Below are 16,273 nucleotides of genomic sequence, written 5' to 3' on the forward strand. Positions count from 1 at the left end.
AAAAAAGTTTCTGAAGCCACACTCTTAGGGGAAACTGTCTCTTTTGCAGCGGCTATCAGTTTCTGGTAGCTCCATGGCTTGGGGTGAGATTGTGTGCCCAGCTCCTCTCTCCTTCTGAAAGAATTGACCTAGCTTGGCCTCGCCCGGGTTCTGTGCCTGGTGTCACAGCTGCTGTGAGCTCGTATGTGTAGCTGCCCTATGTGTCCAGAAGACACAGTTTCCTGTGGTCATCAGCTGCCTCAGGAGCTTAGACTCTTTAGAAGCCAGGGTGGGGACACATATGATCAAAACATCTTGTTTAAAACTTTCAAAGAAGCGAGCCCCTGCCGCAGCTGCTGCTGCTCCTGCTGTCATCTCCTCAGAAGCAATGTCTGTGCCTCCTACGTATGCTGATCTGGGCAAGTCTGCCAGGGATTTCTTCACCAAAGACTATGGCTTGGGCATTATAAGACTTGGTTTGAAGATGAGTCCGAGAACGAATTGGAATTTCCCTTCTCGGGCTCTTCCAACACGGAGACTACCAAAGTGAACAGCAGCCTGGAAACAAAGTTCAGATGGTCTGAATTGAGAATGGCCAGGTCTTTACGGAGAAGTGGAACAAAACAATGCCCTGGGCACTGAGGTCAATGTGGAAGACCATCCTCACTGAAGCTGACCTTGTATTCACCCGGCTCCCCTAAAACGGAGGGGCAGTGCTAAGCTCAAGACAGACACAAGAGGGGGCGTATCAACCTGGGCTTCGATGTGGACTTTAACAGCATTGGGCCCTCCGTCCAGGTGTTGTAGTGCTTACCTATGCGGGTTGGCTGGCTCTTCAATGAATTTTGAGACCCTGAACTCCCCTGTGACCCAAAACAGCTTCTCAATTGGCTACAAGATGAACGAATTCCAGGTTCATGCCAACCTGAATGACCGGACAGAGTTTGGTGGCTCCATTTACCAAAAGTGAACAAGAAGTTGGAGATTGCTATCAGTCTCTCCCGGACAACAGGGAACAGTAATACTCACTTCAGAACAGCAGTCACGTATCAGGTCAGCCCTGATGCCTCTTTTTGGTGAAACTGAACAGCCTGATTGGCTTAGAGTACACTCAGACCACAGAGCCAGATGTAAGGCTGATGATGTCAGCTCTATTGGATGGCAAGAACATCAGTGCTGGCAGCCACAAGCTTGGTCTGAGACTGGAATTTAGAGTATAATGTAATATTGTATAATCATTCATTTTAAACTATTTTGCAGCCTAGCTACCTTCAGAATTTAGGGTACCTTTTAATGTTGTATGTTGGGGGTGCCAGAACTGATAAATATCACATAAGATCTCTAGGTTAGAGATGGCTCTGCTTTAATGTGTTACTGTTTCGGATGTACAGAAGAAACTCCAGTCTAGAAACATCCTTTTAGCTACAGGCGTGGGTTGGGAGGATTCCTTCAAGAGAGGCCAGGATGCAAATGAAACCCGGGAATGTGCCAGTCCTTTGTGAATCTATATCGTGTTCGCAGAAGAAACTGGATTCCTGAGCATTGAATCTTGGTGTCCTAATCCTAACTGTTAAGAAGCATTGTACACACCCGTGTGACAGGGACTTTTCACACAGATGCCCATGCCCTGACCCCATCAGAGCACATCAGTTACCTGTTTTACACCAAGAGTAGTCTTCAGGGTGCGGTTAGCTGTTTCTTTTGTGCCAGTTTAGAGTGGAGAAAGTAGACGTTATGGGCAGTCATTTAGGATTTAATTCTTACTTGTGGTGTGATTCTCTTTTCTTTCCTCCTCCTCTTCTTTTTGTCCTGCTCCTCCTTGTCTTCTGTTTTCCTTTTATCCTCCCATCGTAACCAAGTGTGAAATAGCTTCGGGGATCTCCAGTTCTGCTCTGGGCAGTGGACTGCAGTCACGCCATGACAATATGAGTAGAGCATGGTGTCTTCTGTGTATAGCAGGTAGTTTTCTATTTTGTGTAGAATCAGCTCCGCCTCTTCAAATGCTGGAGTTCACATCACTTAAAACTTGAATAAAATTAAAACTTTCAGAGTGCCAGGAAAATAAAATGATATAGAACATTAAAAAGGGGAAAGGGAAGGGGAAAACGAGTTTGGATGAAATCAATTGAACATTGTCCTCTGTGGCTTCCCCTACTCTGTGAGAATGAGGAACAGCATTAGCTGAGATGCTTTAGTTTCTTCTTGACAGCATCATAGGAAAATTGATCTTAGGAAATGGAAGAGATGAAAAGAATATCTTGTGTCAAGCTGAGTTTGTAGCAGCACTTCTTATTTCTCTTATGAGTGGACATTGGATTCAGTGCACTGAAGTTTAGAATTCTCTAAGATGCCAGAACCCATTACCTACAGTTCATCAGCTCCGAGGCAGCAAGAACACTGAGTTTAAACTCAACTCAAGCACAGAATATCCATAACAGAGATCCTCCAACAGTCAAGAATTTTGATGTTAAGCTTTTGATTTCAAATATAGTTTCTTTGAGATGGTAAAATCCGTAAGCACATAAGAAGATCTATTTTATAAAATTTTACTGCTTAAATATACAGATTGTTTTGGCATTTGTTACATACAGTTCATTGAAATTGTCCTGCGTGGCAGAATATGCCCCCCCCCCTCTCTCTCTCTCTCTCTCTCTCTCTCTCTCTCTCTCTCTCTCTCTCTCTGTGTGTGTGTGTGTGTCATCATTGGTTCTGATTGTTGCTTTGTAAAACATGGAGGAAACCACTCAGTAGACAAAGAAAGAAGCATGTCACGGGGTTAGTGCTTTAAGGCAGATGAAACACACCTCCCACTTCAATGACAAAGCCAGATACTGGTACAGCCAGGCCCACAGCTGTGTCCACACATTTTCCCCAAGTCCTGTTGATAGGACTTTTGGTACTAGAAAGAGGAGCTAGCTTTTAAACCTTGGAATCTGTTCTTTTCTTTTGTGTCTTTCTACATGTGTCACCGGTTGCCAATGTCATGTCTTTGAGCCCTTGCTTGCTGATATGGTCACAGTGCAGAACAAAGCAACGGACAGGTGCTGTTTCACACTGCTGCAGGTTCCTGCCAGTGTCCATGTCCTTCTACTGACACTCATTGCAGGCTTTCATGGCAATTTTAATGATGTGATTGTCCCTGTGTGTATCAGTAGAACCGAATTCCCTCCTGCTGTGTGTTGCATTCTGCTAACTATTCCTATAGTTTAAGAACTGCACTATTATTTTATAACTACAATATCAATGAGCTACGAACAGCATATCGGTCATTATTTAGTGCTAAAGTTACTTACCTAATGATTAACCCACACATATGTCTGTAACCCTTGAGCACTATTTTCCTCAAGGGTTAATGCAATCACATTCATGGGAATTTGCACACTCGTGTTGTTTTCTGTCAATATCAATGTGCTTTGTATAAATATTTGAAAACAAGTGACTCAAGGGAACCCTATGATGAGTTTCCTAAAACTTACATACCTAGTCTGCTCCTGACTCCATAGAAAGGAGAAAGTTGTCCTATGTCTCTCATTGGTAAATGGCTCCTGTCCTGTCGCATCATCGTCCATTATTGACCTCTTGCCATGTGTTCTCCACGTACTGGATGCTATTTTTGAAGCATGAAAAAGGTTGCATTATTTCTTGGCTCAGAACCTGGCAGTTTCCTGTCATAATGACAGTGTGAACCCAGTGTTCCTAGAGCCCCACCTTTCGTTGACCCTGCCCTGCTTCTCACTTCTTCCCTTTTCTTCTCTTTGGATTGTCAGTCACTTTGGCTTCAGAGCGTCTGCACTTCACCTTTCCTTGGCCTACTGAGATATTCTTCTTTCTTAGCTTCCTCTGAGTTGTGATCTTCCTCATTAGAAACGACTTACAGTCAGAATCAGCGCAGCCTAGCTCCACTAGCCGGTGACATGGCTTTAGTTAGTCACAGTTAATAGCACTATGCTGCTTCAGTATTGTACACACTTCCCCGATTTTGATAATTTCCATCTTTTTTCTGGTGTTCAAAAGTAATCTTTGAAGAGATTGTTGTTTGTTCCTGACTATGTTGCCATTCCTCAACATGTGTACAATGACACTGGAGGCCAAGAGAGCGACCAAGGTCGGGGAGGCGCTGTGTCCCGGGGTGGCCTGGGGTATCAGGTGCCTGGGGTAGTTAGGTTCCTGTGATGAATATCCATCCACCTTTGACAGAGAACCCTTCTCTGAAAGGGTGAGATTCCCCACACAAAAGCCCACTTGCAGCAGGGTTTCAGCTGGGGCTCACACACTTTATGATATTCAGAATTCTTGCAAGTCTTAGGGACTTTTATTTACATGTGTTGTGTTAGTCATGGGTATTTCCCTCATTAGAAATCAAAACTCAGAAACTTTTCCCTTATTAGAAACCAAAACTCAGAAACTTTCAAAGTCCAGATTTATGCAAAGTCACAAATAATTAACTAAGTTAAATTGCACCCATTTTTTAATCTTGTTATGAGAAAAAAAAAAAACCTGTCCTAAGAAGGGAGCATTGTTTTATGTTTGTAAATCTCTTCAAATTCAGATTAATAAAGAAAGACAATGTGTGTTCTATGTGTAATCTTTCAAGATATTATAGGTCATACAACCTTCAGGAGATTCTACTGTGTCCGGGGCAAAGGGTGAGGATTTAAAAGGAGACTATTACTGGAGCATCATTATGGGCGGTTTCGAGCGCACATACCCCCTTATTGGATCACAATGGAGAACTGCAGACCGGTGGTTTGAACAAGAGATGCAGGATTGGGCTGCGGAGATGGTTCAGACTTAAAGGCTAGGCTCACAACCAAAACGTCAAGGAATCCAGGCCGTTGGCATGCTGTCACTTCCTGCATGGGAGCGGGGATAAAGCAGTGGCTTTAGAACGAGCAAACTCACATTGAGACACTCATCTCTCCACTCCCTCATCAGCCAGATGTCTTGGTGCAAAAACTAATTTGATTTGTGTTTTCTTTCAAGATGAAAGTTAAGGTTAGAGCCTCATTGTTCTCCCAACATATGTTTGAAACAAAGAGCCATGAAAGAAAATTCTGTGCTTAGAGTGATCTAACTAAAGGAATGAGGACAGAGATCCTGGCATGAGCACTTTTAAAACTTCTCCAGGTAATTCAGACCAGTAGCTGTGTTGAGACTTATGGACCAAAGTATTAGAGGCTTTGGAAAATTTCCACGGGGAAGGAATCTATTGTGATAGGAGAATCCAGGTAATGGAATCGCCACTTTCTTTTTGCCTGGAAAGGAAGGCAATACTAGTTGATTAGATACATTGGTAGCTGTTACACTCCATGCCTCATATTAACCTTCTGTTTTCTAGTTCATGGAAAGACTGGGCTTTATAGGTATATTAATTGAATAATTTCTCAATGGAGCTCCATAATCTCTTGACAAGAACGAACAAACTCTAAATTGTAAATGACCTTATGAAGTACTTGGGCAATACCACAATTGTTCTGAAGCTACCTAGAAATTATTTAGCCTTCCATTGTTGGGACTAATGACTTCCGGAGGACAACAGATTAATAGATGTGCGCTTGTGTTAATATTACTGTCTTCTGTCTAATGGCTTGTTCATTAACTCATGACTGTGGTCTTAATTGAGGGCTGCTAATATGTAATGGTGGCGTTTTTAAAGCTAGTAGTGTGATCAATTGTTTCTGTATCTATTCCTGGAGGCTAATGGAGTTTTAGTTTTAAAAACTTTCATTAAGCCCTCCCCAGGGAAGCCCATTAGAGTCACCATCAGTCCTGGCTCTGAAGAGACACACTGTCATGGGGCATAGTCTCCCAAAGCAGACCATCTGACTACAAACTTCTCCCTTGCTAATGAAGTGACATGAACAAATGACTTTGATTTTCTAAAACCCAGTTTTCTCACCTGTAAAATGGGCAATAATAATGTAATATAGATTTTAGATGATCATGAGTTAGAAATTAGCATATGTATCCTTGAAATAATTGAACCTGAACCTACTTGTATTTGTTCGATTCACCAACCATAAGCTTCCAATTATTTCTTTTGAAGACAGAACATTCTTTGAAGCACATAGGTCTACCCAGGTCTAGTGTGAGATTAGCGAATTAGCCTTAATGACTTTCCACTTTTCAGAATGATGACACAATGATTTTGTATATTAAGATGCTGGATAAAGACAGAGAGGCAGATGGACACACTATGGAGGTCTGATCTGACAAACTCTTGGTGTGGGTAGACAATATGGAAGTGAACTGGGCTCTATAAATACTTTGCATACTAATAATATCTGTGCATCAGTTTGGGGGGGGGGAGTATGCTAGTGTTCTATCACTATGAAAATACCATAAAAAATCAACCTATAAAGAAAGGCTTATTTTGATTTTTAGGTCATTTGTTTATATTGATGACCCATCAGTGCTGTTGGCTTTGGTCTCTGATGAGGCCATGGATCTAGCAGGAGCATATGGAGAAACAAAACTGCCCAATTCACAGTTGTGAGATAGGGAAAAAAAGGAGGAAAAAGAAAGGACCAGGTCTCAGTCTCCCCTTCAAAGGCACACCCCAGCTGTCTAAAGTGGTCCCACTAAAGCTCGTCTCCTGAAGTTTCCACTACATCCTCACAGAACCACGCTGGGCACCAAGCCCTGATAGATAGGTGGGCACTGAAGGCACAGACTGCAGCAGTGAGCCAGCAGGACAGAGTCCTAACACCCAGAGATCAACTGCTTAGTCAGGGTCCAGCTGTTGTCTTCAGCACCTGTGATACCAACTGTAGAATATGCATTTACATGGTGAGGGGGTGCTATCCTTTATTTCCATTTTGCTTAAACTAAGAAATGCTTAAACATTTCTTAGTACTTGAAGAAAATCTGTTGTTTTAATCTGCACAGCTCTTGGGAGGTTTGTTCTTTTTACTTTAAGTAAATGCACAGGGCATTTATGTCTCATATGCATAATCAAGAAAATCTATGTGCAGGCAGAGTTTTCCTGTCCAGCAGGCACTCTCAAATAAACACACTGAGGCTTATATTAATTTCAAATGCTCAACCAATAGCTCAGAATTATTACTAACTAGCTCTTATATTTTTAAGTTTACCCATTTTCCTTATTTATGCTCTAGCACATAGAAGTATCTTTATTAGCAAGGCGTGTTCATCTCCTGTTCTCTCTGATTCTGGCTGGCAACTCCAGACTCCACCGTCTCTTCTCCCAGCATTCTCCTGGTCTAGCTCTCCTTCCTATCCTTATTCGTTTCAGCTTTGGCCAGTCAGTTTGTTTATTAAACAAATCACAGCAGCATATGTTCACACAGTACAACGGAATGTTCCATAGCAGGTATGTTTAGTGGGTGCCCTCTTTCCTAGCTTGGTGTGGAGGTCAGGAAGATACAGAAATACACTGTCTTGGAGACAGAGTAGAACGGATACAGAGAGAAGTCTTTTACCCACAGGACTGAATCCTTTCTTTTGGCATCTCGTATTTTCAGCAGAATGTGGATCATCCAGACACAACCTGCAAAAGAAAGAAAATAGACAGCTGTTTTTACCAACCTGTACTCTTTCACCCGTGTGCAGTAGATTCTTTTATCATTGGAAAGGGAAACGGAATAAGATGGTGGTAATGGCAGGGACACTGAGAGTTATGGGAGTCAGGAGCCTCATCTCAGTCACCATTAACCTGAAGAACCACATGCCTCCTGTGTGATCGCTAGACTTCAGTATCAGAGTGTGATCACGGAGAGAAATTATAACTCTTAAAGAGCCAGCCGCTCCGTGTAAAGGGACCCACGTGACTAGAAAGCTGCGGTGTGAAAATCACTGCCTTAGAGAAACAGAAAAACATCTTAGGTACATGGATGCATCCAAACTAAAGCAGTGCTTGCATTTGCTTTTATTCATATTTTTCTTTGAAGTCAATAGGCTACTCTTATGTATGCAATTTGGTACAATATGTTTTGGCACTTGAAAGATGATTGTATTTACCTAGTAACAACCAATATAGCCTATCATTTTCAATAATTATTTCATCATTTTTGGATAATATTCAGGCTTTAAACGAAAGCTATTTACCAGAAGAGCCCCTTATAAATATGCATTTGTAAATAGGGTTTCAGGAACTTCTCAACAAATAAACTAACATAAAAGGGCATCATTTTTTTTACCTTTTCAATCATGCTTAAGGACCTTAAATGTTAGTTTTTGTCCTTTAGGCACATGACTTCTGCATATTAAGAAGTTCAGAGGTTGGGGCGTAGCTTCATAGTAGAACACATGTGTGGATGAGACCTTGGGCATACACACACGAGCGCATGCACACACACACACACACACACACACACACACACACACTGTGTTTTCAAATTTTGTTCAAGTATGATGTGGATTAAGAAATACTCTGAATACTTAAAAGAAGAGCTATATGGATAACAAAATTCCATGTATTTGGACACATCATCCAGCTGTATAAGCAGAAATGACCAGATAGAGGAAATTCCATCTATGGACATTTTTGATATTGAGGATGTCTACTTGCAAAGAGGAAGAAAAGTCAGCAAAGCTTTTGTCTCTGTGTTAGGTTTCTTTGAGTTGCTTTTTTTTTTTTTTTTTTTTTTTTTTTTGCTTTAGTTCAAAACTGATTTACTGAATTCCTTTAAGGTGGGAGGCTAAGGAATCAGGCAAAGGATGAGGGGGGGACAGGACAGAATTTCCCACAGTTCCACAGTGCCTTGGAAACCAGGGAGAAGGACAAAAAGCGGGACAGTTCAGAAGCACAGAGGGAGTGTGGGTTGATCGAGTAGGACAAAGGGCCATTTCTCACCTGGAAGCATCCACCAACCCTGCTGGAACTGGAAATGTGAAAAACCAAGGTTTCGCTGAGCAGAACACAGGTGTTGGCAAGCAGAGAACTCTGCAAAGACTCAGGATTGCATGTGTAGCTGAAATGACAAACTTGAAGGCCAAAAGAGAACTCAAATTCCAAGAGAGGCTTATGCTAAAGAAATTTGCAAGATTTTGAAGCAATGTGAGGTGTGATGGCTTTAAAGAGATACACAGAAACCCTGAAAAAAAAAAAACTCGTGTGCTTTTTGGGGATGGAAAACAAAGACTAACTGTGGTCTTTGTTAAATATTGCAAAGTCACACCACACAAACCCAGGGACATTACTAAGCTGCCCATGAGAAACAATGGAGAACAGATATTTACACGATAGAAATTGACATTTTCATAGTCCTATGGTTAGGAAGTATGACACGGAGATGCTGGCATGGTTGGCTTCTTCTCAGAATCTCCTCTAGGCTTGCAAGTAGCCACTCTCTTGCTGTCTTCTGGGCAGGAGCTTTCCAAGCATTTCTTTTTACAATTCTCGACTCATTCTGGGTCTGTTGGTTCTACACATTAACCTAGACATTTCTCTAGAGGTTCAGTCCTGTCTTCAAACACAGTCATTCTCGGAGGTACTGAGAAGAAAGGAAGGCATCAGCATATGAATTTGGGGGAAAACAGTTCAGTCAACAGTACCAAATGGTCCCAAAACTCCTGCTCCTTTCTGTCCAGGTTTAGTGTATGACTTAATAGATTAGCCGTCTCCACCATAAACTTTCGCTTAGCAAATCCGCTTAGCAAAGGGCAGCATAACTTGCCGGCTAGGAGGCATCATCATGAGATCTGCAGTTCCTTGACATTTACAATGATCACTATGACACTTAATGTTTTTTTAGTAAGAAATCCTGGGACTGGAGAGATGGTTCGTTGTTTAAAGCTGTGCTGTTCTTACAGAGGACCTGAGCTGGTCCCAGTATCCATGTTGGGCATTTTATAACTGCCTCTAACTCCACCTCTCTTCTGGCTTCCTAAGATCCTCATGCCCAGCCCCACCCTGTAAACCGCTTTGGGGTGAGTTACTCAGTCTAGGGGTTGTAACCCACCCTGCAGTCAGCTATTCCATGGTCCCAGAGAGGCACTATCTGGAAGATAATGGGCTAGGAGACAAGAAGGAGGCTAAGCGGGGGTTCCTGTCAAAGCCTCAGTTTATTAGAGATGGGGTACAGCTTATATAGGGTAAGGAGTTGGGGGGTGGGCATAGGGGCCTGGGCTCTTGCTGCGTGGTTCACGTTGGCCACGTGGTTCGTGTTGGTCACGTAGGCCAGGAAGTCACAACTAGGAGATGACACACCTAGTTCTCTAGATAGTTTGGAATGTGGGGCGGGTTCCGCTAACAGATAGCTCTCCATTAACCGCCAATTTGGGTGTGGGGTAGGCTCTATCAATAGAATGATTCTTAACACAATTAGGGTGTGGGGTTCTTGCAGACTCCCCAGGGTGATGGTTCCTGTAATGATTTTAGGAGGAAATTGGCTCCTGACACCACCCCACCCTCCCACACACATATACACAGAGTTACATGTGAAATAAACTGTTTTTAAACTTTCTCATGTTACATTTCTTGTTTATTTCTGGCTGTTCATTTGACTCACAAGGAGAATAAACCTTAAGAAATCCTGATGCCTGGATCCCTTCATGGTAGCTTTTGATTTGATTATCCTAGGGCGCAGTTGATGAATTAACACCAAAATGAACATAGAAACAAAAATGTGTTGGCGATGGTTAACTCTAATGTGCCGTCAATTTTTTGTGAGCTTATCCGCTAACTGCCCTCCAAAAATCGTGTGCTGAAACCTTGGCTGCCAGCCTGTGGTGGCACAAGACTCAGGAGACAGGTGTTGGTAGAAGGAATTTAGGTCATTAGAACATGCCCTTGAAAGAGATTTTAGGTCCTTGGTATTTCCCTCTTCCCTTTCTTCCTTGAGATAAACAGCCTGTCTTTACCACACTCTCCACTGTGCCCCACTGGTCTGCCACAGCCCAAACACATAGGAGAGAACAAACATGGACCAGGAGCCCAAATCAACGTTCTTTTTCTTATAAAGTTGATTCTCTCAGGATTTTTTTCAGCAACAGAAAAATTACAAACACATCAATAACAACCATTTTAGATCATTAATTCTGGTGATGGTTTTCGCTAAAAGAGTTGTATGCCTACTTTGATCTGGGTACTTTTTTTTTTAATTTAAACATAATATGGCCCTGAAGAAAGTAAGTAAATATTCCTGTCACTTTCACACAAGAATTAGGATTTACTCACTCTTCATTTTGGAAGGGATCTTAGGAATTTCAGAATTATTTAGAGCCAGATTATTATAATTTAAATATTAAGTATCCTCAAAGGCTCATATGTTAAGAATACCTGTTGTATAAACAGTTAACATAATTTTCATGGTTTGCAGTCTTTTGCAATTCCTGTTGTCTCATATCTAGAACAGACCTTTCATTGAGTGTCTTAGTCAGGGTTCTGTTGCTGTGAAGAGACATGACCACAGCAGCTCTCAGAAGGAAAGCATTTCATTGCTGTTGGCTTACGGTTCAGAGGTTCAGTCCATTATTATCATGGTGGGAAGCGTGGCAGCATGCAGGCAGATGTGGTTCTATAGAGGTAGCTGAGAGTTGTTCTACATCCAGATTGGTAGGCAGTAGGAAGAGAGACAATAAGCCTGCCTTGGCATTTGAACTCCCAAAGCCTACCCTCAGTGATACACTTTCTCCAACAGGGACACACCTCCTAATCCCTGTCAATTAGTAACACTCCCTAAAGACAATGTATTCAAATCTACGAGCCAATGGGACCATTTTTATTCAAACCTCTGCATGGAGCAAACCTTTCTTTTGCCCCTGGGTTTTTAACAATGGCTTTATGATCCTCACAAATGAGCTAGTGAACTGGAAGTATTCAGGATGAACTTCCAAATAGGGCTCTAAGATACTGAGGACCAAAGTTCCACATTGCTGGGTTTATTTTGTTGTCAAAAATCACTTAACTTTACATATGTTACATGTTCTGTACTCAAAAAAAAAAAAAAATGGCAAAAGTGAAAGCATTTACTCTCTCTCTCAGACTCACTGAAGAGTTTTAGAAATTAAAAATTGTCAGTTATGTTTGAATGTTTGACTCTTAATTAACCAGGTCATTCTTATTGCCTGTAGACAGACAAACAAACAGAAAACAAAAATAAACAAACAAAAGAAAACAAAAGCAACACAGCTCAAAAAGAAAGCCCCCCCCCCAAAAAAAAAACCTTTGCTGTGTTAACCTTTAACTTTCTGAGAACTAAAATTTGTATAATGGTGGTTGGACAATACTAAGTATGTTGACATATGTTTGGTAAGATTTAAGTAGGAAATAAAGATTTAGTATGAGCTAATATTGTGCCTAGATTGCCGGGACACCCAAAAGACCACCATGGAGACCAAGTCCTATATGTAAAAGCAAAGAGCCTTTATTCTTATTCAAATTTGAACTCGGACTCACTGTGTGTCCAAATGCATTGGCATGGTCAGAGAGCCCTGAGCTCAGTTGGGGTGGGGCTTTTATAATAGTAGAGGTAGGGTGAGGGATTTCTAAGGTTCAGGACCCCTGATTGGGTGACATTTGTCTAGGGGTACCCTGGTGAAAGGGGATGGGTGTGTGCTGGGCTAAGGTACATCAGGGAATCTTACCTATAATGGGTGGAATGTTAGTTCCTTTGGAACTTTCAATACTCTCCCTTTGGATGGTCTACTCCTGGTTGGTCTTAGTGTGTGATTTTTCCTGGAACCAGGTAACCTGAAACTCTGGTCTCTATTGAGCTCGTAATGGCTGAGCCCTACACTACTTTGCTTTATTTCATCCTAACTGCAATCTGACTGTAAACTTCCATTTGAAATAGCTGAGAACTCTGAATTCTGTTGGCTTCTGAGACAGTTGTAAACATCAAACTTGTGTCCTAACACTTAATAAAAGCTCTTTCCGTGGCCACTGTGGAAGGCAGAATCTTAAAGTGGGCTGTGAAATCCTCCCTCTCTGCCATGCATCCCAGAATACTTTCCAGAACTATGACATGATGGCATTAGTCCCAGGTCCCATCACGCTTACAAGAGATCGTGATACAGCCTCTGAGAGTAAGATGGTGGCTTCAACATGGGATGGAGAATTTGAGCGGCCACAGGTAGAAATGACTGATCTAGAGGTGGGACAGCCTAGTGAGCCACTGCACAGTTGAGTGGCTCTATGTAGCAATTACATATTAGATGTTTTAGAAGGAGAAAGATGCTTAATGTTTTCATGATGAAGAAATGATATATATTTAAGGACATGGGTGTGTCTAACTTGATTTTAAGCACAGAAATTACCTGGTGTGAGTAAAAAGGAAACACGGAACAAACCCACTTTGCAGTTTATTGGGGTGTGTGTACAGACCTGGTGAGGTTGGTATGGAGAGAGAGAGAGAGAGAGAGAGAGAGAGAGAGAGAGAGAGAGAGAGAGAGAGAGCGCACAGGGGTGGGGAGGGAGAAGTAGGAAGAAAAGAGCTGCCTCTTTGGGGAAAAGATAGAAAGGAAGGGACTCAGACCACAAACAAAGATCAGCTTGCCTCAGTGGATGGGGGGAGGAAGTGGATGGCGCTTCTCTCTTAAAGGGGGCAGGATAGACCATTACATTCCCATTTCTTTTTTTATAATAAAAAGGTGGGAGGTAGGCGCAACAAGTTAAAGGATTTGTGGCAGAGGATTCTCAAGATTGCTTCCTGCTTATTTGTGGGCATCATCTTAGGGGGAACCTGAGAAAGCTGGATGCTAGCCACATCTTGGGATAGCTGATCTCTTTGTTCCTGTCCAGTGTTTGTAGTATGGAAATGTCTGGTGTCTCTTACACCTGTTTAAGGTGTTGGCAGAACAGAGGACAAAGTTAAATTTAGGAAAAACAATTTAGGACCAGGAAATTGAGAAAGGGTGTATCTTGACCTGTTTAAGGTATATCCTTCAGTTCAGCTCCCTGGAACTCACAAGAATTCTTTGGGTTTGTGAAAATTTAAACAGCAGTGTATTTATCTCACAATGACTGTAACATATTTTTTGCATAATGAAAATATTTTTAAAACTATGGAAAGCAGCATGAGAGGGAAATTTGATAACTTGTATTTGTCCTCACACCTTTACAACTTGCAGGTACATACCTTAATAACTTGTATTTGTATTTTACTGAAATGTGTTTGGTGAGGCTGTTCTTTTAAACTGACAAAACTTTCAGTTGTCAAACTCCATCTTTGATCTTTGAGAAGAATAAAATTTTATTTGAGTTATTGATTTAAAAACTACAGACAACTTACTTGGTTGGCACCTAGAGCTACTCTTTGTTGGGGTCCAGTGCTAGCCACCACCATAAATTATTTCTCAGGACCAGATCCCAACATAAACTATCGCTCTCTTGACTGGCGTGGAGGCATAGGAAGAAAGACACAACTCACGTGGCTTTATCGGGAGGGAGATGCTCCATGATCCCTCATGTAATCCTAAGTTCACATCCTGAGAAATTCCTCTCATATATTCTCCAAACAGCTTTATATATCAAAACATAAACAGAGGGGGGAAATCATTAGCATTCTGTTTCCTAGGAAACCAGGTAAATAGCTTCTAGTCATGTCCAGCTCTACCTGAGTCTCCTCTGTCACGTCTTCCTGTTCTGTATGCTAGCTCAGTCAGGTAGGCTGAATTAGCACCTCTTTTTCAGGCATCCTCAATATTACAAAGAAAGGAGCAAAATAACATCCTGACCTTTTGTCAGGTTAGTGACAGCCTGTCTGGAAAGTTATGTGACCACTTCAAGTGTGGCCTATGACTTTAGAGCCTGACTGCCCTACCATATAAAAATATGGACCTACAACTCTCCAGGGTCCTCCATGGTCACTGAGGATCGTATTTGCCATTTGCTGTTTAGTGCAAGACCTGCCAGGCTCCAGAAAAATCCTGTGGGCTAATAAATCTGTATGAAGACAAGCCTACCTTGACCTGAGCAGCCAGGCTGTGGATTCCAGTGGTTCTCCCCACTGTCTGGTGAACTTCAGTTTTTCCCAGTGGTCAGAGCTTGGCAGTTGAAGCGAATTACAGATGGACGTTGTTCTGTGCCCATTTGTCTTCTGTCTTCTTTGGGGAAATAGAGTGCAGCTGCTAGGAGCCAACCTGTCTCTTTTTGTTATGAATTTTTTTAATAATTAAATATTTAAATGCCATATTCCCCAGATCTCTGAGCAGCTGAGGGCTGTTTATCAGGTATAACTACAGTATAAAATGTACCTGGAGGGCTGAGTCCAAGCTTGACTGTACTGATTCTCAACTTAACAGGTAAGATTTATACTTGTAAAAAGGCAGCAAGAAGAAGAAACTGCTTGCAATAGAAGGTTAATGGCAGAACTGACACTAGTAGAGAACAGCTTCATATATTTTAGATCAGGGTTGGATTACATATATAGTATTTTTTTGTAAAAGACTTAAAAGGACATATCAATTTAAAAACATGTGACTTATTGTTTTGTAGTCTGGAATGAAACACAATGAACAGACAATTGTAACATTCAACAGTAAACATAGTGTATTTAAGTCACATGTATGCACATAGACACACAGAGTGACCAGGAATTGGGCAAAATGGGTGCTCTTGGAGAGCCCTACCAAAGGCATGCCACTGCACAAAACATACATGTAACAGAGTCAGCACCAGGGAACCAGGCAGGGAATACCTCAGTAAAGATGGCAGAACCTGGTCATGTGACCTGACTCTCAGTTAAGATGGCAGTGAAGTCACCTGACCTCAGTCAAAATGACAATGGTCACATGTTGTATGGAAAAGCCATGATTTTTTTATCTGCCAGGGTTTTAAACATAATAATAAGAGAGACATAGAGGCGTTATCTGCCCTGTTGCTGAGCTGCTATGCCATAAGCTGTGGTGGGGTACAAAGGCTGGAAATAAAAACAGGTGCCTTGTGGATCTGACCAATCTTGTTGGCAGCAGTTTACAGGTTGGTGACTGATAGTTTGAGGATTTATACCATAGCTGCAAATGTGAAAACCTGCAAAAACACCATAAGGCCTGTAGAAGTGTGTCCTCTCTCCATAGGCTGGGTGTGAAATGGCGGCGAACACCACAGGGCTTGTAGAAGAGCGTCCTCTCTCCATGGGCAGGTTGTGAAATGGCGTTGAGCACTTCAGGTCTTGTAGAAGAGCGTCCTCTCTGTAGACAGGTGGGGTGCTAAAGCATGATTGACTGGTCCAGGCAACTCAGCAACCCGAAAGGCTCACGGCAGGGACCATTTACGAGTGATCCAAAAGAAAAGAAAAGAAAAGAATAGAGACACTCGGGAGGCAGAGGCAGGTGGATCTCTGTGAGTTCGAGACCAGCCTGGTCTACAGAGCTAGTTCCAGGGCAGGCT

General features: G+C 42.1%; 1 protein-coding gene and 1 pseudogene across 6 annotated transcripts in view; both read left to right on the forward strand.

The window, feature by feature from the left end:
• The window catches only part of Inpp4b (inositol polyphosphate-4-phosphatase type II B), a 762,195-nt gene that overhangs the window by 496,200 nt on the left and 249,722 nt on the right, over positions 1 to 16,273 (forward strand). The gene's annotated exons all lie outside the window — the stretch shown is intronic.
• Positions 368 to 1,199, forward strand: LOC101996573 (annotated as a pseudogene).

Source organism: Microtus ochrogaster, unplaced genomic scaffold (assembly GCF_000317375.1).
Source record: "Microtus ochrogaster isolate Prairie Vole_2 unplaced genomic scaffold, MicOch1.0 UNK51, whole genome shotgun sequence".
Taxonomy (NCBI): domain Eukaryota; kingdom Metazoa; phylum Chordata; class Mammalia; order Rodentia; family Cricetidae; genus Microtus; species Microtus ochrogaster.